The sequence below is a fragment of the Hydra vulgaris genome, chromosome 11 (genome assembly GCF_038396675.1).
Source record: "Hydra vulgaris chromosome 11, alternate assembly HydraT2T_AEP".
NCBI classification, from domain to species: domain Eukaryota; kingdom Metazoa; phylum Cnidaria; class Hydrozoa; order Anthoathecata; family Hydridae; genus Hydra; species Hydra vulgaris.
In genome coordinates, this window is record NC_088930.1 from 33,030,843 (window position 1) to 33,036,946 (window position 6,104).

The 6,104-nt window shown below is 24.6% G+C and overlaps 1 long non-coding RNA gene across 2 annotated transcripts; it reads right to left on the reverse strand.

The window, feature by feature from the left end:
• Window positions 1-2,557: 2,557 nt before the first annotated feature.
• On the reverse strand, window positions 2,558-5,344 carry LOC136087241 (uncharacterized). 2 transcript variants are annotated; one of them, XR_010641660.1, is made up of 6 exons: window positions 5,104-5,344; window positions 4,886-5,015; window positions 4,081-4,179; window positions 3,286-3,430; window positions 2,930-2,983; window positions 2,558-2,844 (listed from the first exon to the last, which is right to left on the reverse strand). It is a non-coding gene; the product is annotated as an uncharacterized LOC136087241 (long non-coding RNA). The 2 variants fall into 2 exon arrangements; XR_010641659.1 differs by lacking the exons at window positions 4,886-5,015; window positions 5,104-5,344 and having other exon boundaries at window positions 4,081-4,337.
• Between the last annotated feature and the right edge of the window lie 760 nt (window positions 5,345-6,104).

The window sequence follows — 6,104 nt, forward strand, 5'->3', positions numbered from 1 at the left end:
TTTAACTAATAATAAAATTCTTTACGATAAACAATTTGGGTTTAAATCTGGCCATTCAACCGATCATGCATTTCAAAAAATATTGGTCTACTTTACAAAGCTAAGCAGTTATTAAATCAAACCTGTTTAAAATACATTTATTTTTCATTTATTCATAGCTACCTAAGTTATGCAAACGTTGCCTGGTGTAGCACTAACGTAACTAAAATAAATAAACAATTAATTAAACAAAAGCATGCTTTAAGAATTATTGGAAATGTAGATCGTTTCTCACACACTAAACCTCTATTCATTAGATTTAATATTCTCAACGTATTTCAACTAAATCTTTATCAAATTCTTATTTTTATGTTTAAATAAAAAAATAGCACCTATTTTATTTAACTCTTTTTTGGAAAAAATATATCATCTATACCCAACACGATTTTCAGAAAACAATTATGTTCAACCTAAAATCTATTACTCTGTTACTAAGTTCTCAATTGCTAACAGAGGTCCTAAACTTTGGAACACGCTATTAAATAATGAGTTAAAAACTATTTCTTCTATTAAACAATTTAAAAACAAACTTAAGCAAAAGCTTTTAGTAAATGACAACGAATTAAAATTTTTCTGAAGCCTTTGATTAGGAGTAACCACGTTTGTCTATTTCTTTATAAATATAGTTTAAATATATATTCCATATTCATTTCAATTTGTACATTATGACGTTGTTTTTTATCTGATATAATAAACTTTACATATATAAAAGACACATTAAAATGTTTTTAAAAATGTTTTTTTTGTTTGTTTGTTCGTTGTTCGTGTATTATCTGTTATTTTATGATTTAAATTCAAAAGATTTATAAACCTAAAACCAGTTAGGAAAAAAATAATTCAATTAAAATAATTAATTAAAAAATCTTCGTATACTTTTGGATATATTACACTGTAATATAGCGTAAAATGTTTTTTAGTTTTTATTTATCGTTATTTTATTTTAACGCAACGTTTTGTTTAACATTTATTTAACGAGTTACTTTGCTTTGTAGAACTTGTCTTCTTCTTGTCCCAGCCATGTATTTATATATTTGTATTGCATAAACTTGTAAACTTTTCTAATCGGCGAAATACATAATAATAATAAATAATAATAATAAAATAATATAGATAAATCCTAAATTAAATTGTTAGAGGTTTTTGTTTTAAATAATAATTGTAATAAATTGTTTTAATTTTTGTTTATTAATTTTTGACCTCAATGGTAAACCAGTGGTTAAGTTAATGAGTTAAATTGTAGAGGTTTATATATCATATATATTCTAAAGTAATTGCATTTGGTTTTTTTTTAAATACATTGCTTAACATAAGGTATTTTGATTTTTCTTTGTTTTTTTTTTTAATCATTTAAATAGTTAAATAAAATTGTTTTATAATCATTTAAATAGTTAAATAAAATTGTTTTATTGTGTTTTTGTTTTTATTACCAAATAATATCTTTGTAATAAGGATTGCAGGTTTTTGTTGATTTTTACTTGAACATTGTTATTTATCTTTTGTAGATATGTTTACCACTTTAGACTATTAATATTTTGATATTTTTATTTAATTTTTTTTTCTGTTTTTTTTTGGATGGAATATTAGGCTTAAATAAGTTATTAGAAGAAATACTACCAACTTAAAAATAATTGATAATTTATTGAAATGATTAGAACTAGGCAAGCTGAAATTAATTGTCATCAAAATATAAGAAATGCTGCTTGGTAAGAAGAAATTAATTTATACCTAAATTAATATATCATGGTTAGACGAGTTAAAAGTAACTATCACATAAATAAAAGAGAGCCAGATGAGATAAATCATCTTCAAAATGTACGAAATGCTGCTAGACAATCAGAATATATTGTATAGCAAGAAGTGATACTATTCTAGATTATAATTATTTAGGAGAAACGAGCCAGATCTGTCAGCATTGCTGTGCTTAAAAATTTCTTTATGAAACACATTTTTTATGTTGCCATAATAGAAAGGTAGTTTTGCTTCCATTTTCACTATTTCTGCAAGATTTGCAGGAAGTTATATCATAATTCCAATATCAATTTTTTAAAATATATTAGAATTTAATATGCCTGTCTTTATTTTGTATTATTTACTGATAATGTGGTTTAACCTATTAATCGTAGGCCACCATGTTTTAAAATATGTGGTCAAGTTTTTCATTGTGTAGGTAATCTTAGGCCAGATCAAGTTATTCCCCAACATTATCAACTGTCTCAGTAGGCACAGCGACGTGACAAAAACGTAAATTTCACGTTACTTTGGCACGTGATATTTAGGAGACTTTTTGGTCCCCATGAAATGACCAATTCACGTGATTTATGGACGTGTTTTTCACGTTACTTTTGGCACGTGATATTTAGGTGACTTTTTGGTCCCCATGAACTGTCTAAAAGACGTGCTTTTTACGTTAATTTTGGCACGTAATTTTTAAGCAATAATTGTGGTTTATAAAAACGAAGTGTTTGAAAAAACACATCGTTGAGGAAATATTTAAAACGTATTAAATTACATGGTTTTATTAGTCTGTATATTAGTTCTTGACATAAACATTTTGAATTTGCAATTAAAGCTGCACTTTTGTTAAAATATCCTCCTTATATCCAATAAGTAATGAGTACAAAGTCATAGATCTGCAACTTACGAAGAGCACGCTTCGATCCACAAAGAGCACACTTCAAACTTAATCTAACAAATCAGTCGATATATTCTCCCATAAAAGCACGCTTCAAACATAATCTAACGAATCAGTCGATATTTTCTCCTATAAGAATACGCATCAAACTTTATCTAATGGATCAGATTTAGCTGAAAAGAAACGAATAAAATCTTAAATAATAATATGATTATTTAATAATTATCTTAAATCACAAACTATTAAAACAAATCTTACTTGGTAAGTTGCCAACCATTTTGGCAACAAGATTTTCTAGTCGTTTTCTTTTATCTAAATCATTAAATAATTTTAAGAAAACAATACTACATACAATGTAGAAAAATAAAAAAAGTCATTTGCCTTCTAATTTTATACTCTTATTGCTAAAAAATAAATGAGGATTTAATAAAAAAAGACATAACAAAAAAGTCGACAGATAAATAAAAAAAAGAAGTACAAAATAATAAATACAAGTCTAAAAAAATTTTGTTTATCTATATATATTTATATCTAATATCTGTCTATAGATAAATATATATCTATATATAAAGTTAATAATTGTTGTGCGTGATTAGAAAAAGACCTGTACTCACCTTATGTGATAACATCTGATTAAATAATTTGTTTTCTTTGTTTTCCATCTTCTTATATTTGCACTTGTTTCTGCATTAAATTGTTCATACATAAACTCACTAGATGCAAAGGTGACAGCCCACGAAGTTGCTTTAAATGAGTAATCTACAAATTTTTGAGCATTAAATGTAATTTTAGAATGCACACAGAAAAACTATAACAATTTTTAAAAATGTAATAAACACCACATAACCACACAACATTATAGTGGGGTATTTATATCATGATTTTCCTACCCATGGTGAAATTTTCATCTTGAGGCTCCTTTTGCTGTGGAAACATTCACCACAGCTAAGGAGCCTTATCTACCCCTAATTATATATAATATATTAAGTATAAAACTAAAAGTATGTATAATAAAGTATTGTCAAATTAGGTCACCAATAAATACCGAGTGCTGAAAATTCAACTCAGAATCAAGTTGCATTCTCCAACAAGACATGAACTAAATTAAATTCTTGCTACAGGGTGCGATCACAAAAAAAGACGAAGAGAGAGAAAAGTGAATTTTCTCAAACTTTAAAAGTTAAAAGGTTATTGTGTCTTATTACAGAATGATATTCCTAGGCAATAACATAACAATACCATTGGATCTTCCTAGTCAATAATATTTTATACAGAACTTATCATTTGTCATGTAGTTTAATAAATTTAATATTAAATAAGTTATAATAACTTATTTATTATTAAATTAATTACATTGACAAATTTGACAGTCTAAAATATTATATAATAGGGTAAAAAAAAAAGTATACCTTGTATTAGGGTTTGATCTTTTGCATGTTGCAATATGAGAATTATCTGCCATAACGTTACACGATTTTGAACTAAGCTTTGTAATATATTTATTAAACCTAAATTGATAAAACTTAGATATAAAATAATATAATATGTTTAGATAAAATATTATATATGTGACATTTTATATTTGTCAAAAATGCATTGCGATGTTATAAGATATCTTATACCCTGATACTTTTTTTATTATTATAAAACTACAATACAAAATAATTATACTCTTATAAAAGTATAATAAAAAGTAATTACAATAATGAATATATAAACTACATATTTCATATAATCATTATTATAATGATATTATAATGATGATGGGAAAAATTACGGGGAAAATATTCTGAACTTTTTCAGGATATTTTTCGCAAACAATTTTCCAAATTTTTTAAATATAATTTATATTTAAAAAATTTGGAAAATTGTTTGCGAAAAATATCCTGAAAAAGTTCAGAATATTTTCCCCCTAATTTTTCCCTTAATTTTGCATTCAGCCAAGCTGATGACAATAATATATACTTTAACTTGCATGTATGGAAAACTTTTTGGATATTTGGAAAAAGATAAATTTCAGAAAAATATCCGGTATTCCGGGAATATCCCAAAAAAAATAATCACTGAAACTCAATTATAAAAAAATAGTAAATAAAATAAAGAATATCTTTCCAAGTTTCTAATCATAGGTTTTTATAGAGAATAAAAAAAGATCCAAAATACACAATATTTTGGCAATGTAACTTTCATGCCTCAATTAAGTAAAATTGTAACCTGGACGAGGTCACCTAAAATATACATGATTGAAACGTGAAGAAGGAAACCGGGTAAGAGCATGAATCAAACTTTATCTAATGAATAAGTCGATATTTTCTCCAATAATAGATAGCGACTCCAAATTTAGCTAAAAAGAAACAAATAAAAACTTTATTAATAATTAGATAATTATTAAATAATTATCTAAAATCACATACTTTTAACACAAGTCTTACATGGTGAGTCGCCAACTGTTTTGGCAACAAGATTTTCTGCTATTTCTTTGATCTAAATCATGAAACAATTTATAAAAAAAGCAATGCTATATTTGAGAGAAACTTACTTTACATATTGGAAGGATGTCAACATTGAAAGATAAGTATAATGCAGTTTCAAATACAATAGCATCATAATCATCTTTTTGTGGGGAAAACATTGAACAAATCCGCGTTAATAACCTGTATTATATTGTACATAATAACAATAGCAGTAAAAGTCATATAATATATACAATAATAATTTCATAAATACAATTCAAATATATATATTAATCATATAATATTTAAATAATATAAAAAAATGAAATAAATAAGTATTAACATTTTTTTAACAAGTAAAGCGCAAGATCAAGATGTCATATATTACAAAAAGATAAAGTATATAATAATAATATATACATATATCAATAATAAATAACATAACACATTTGTTTATTGATATTATCTTGGATAAATTCTTTAACCTTGTTGATAAAAACCAAATAATAGAAAGAAAAAAAAATCTATTTTTGATTTTTATCTAACCGACTCTTGAGCAATAATGTATGCAGAAGTTCTACAGACATTATTATTGCTCAAGAATTAAGAATAAGTTCTGCTAGAACTTATAATTTCTCCATGTAGCTTACTTAATTTGATATTAAATTCGTTATAACATAACTTATTTTGTACTAAATTAAGTAAGCAAAATGGACAAATTCGCCAGTCTAAAATATTATATCATAAAGTAGAAAAAAAGCATACCTTGTATTTGAGATTAATCTTATTTGTGTGGCAAATAGGGACGCTTGGTACTAATTTATTTAACTTAATTTGATGTAATTTGGTTATTAGATATTGCAACTTAAAATATATTTGGATATTTAGTTTATAGTAAAAAAAAAAAGTAAAATAATTAAAACTAATATAATGAATACAAAAACTATACTATAAAAAAATAAATAATATAATAAAAAATA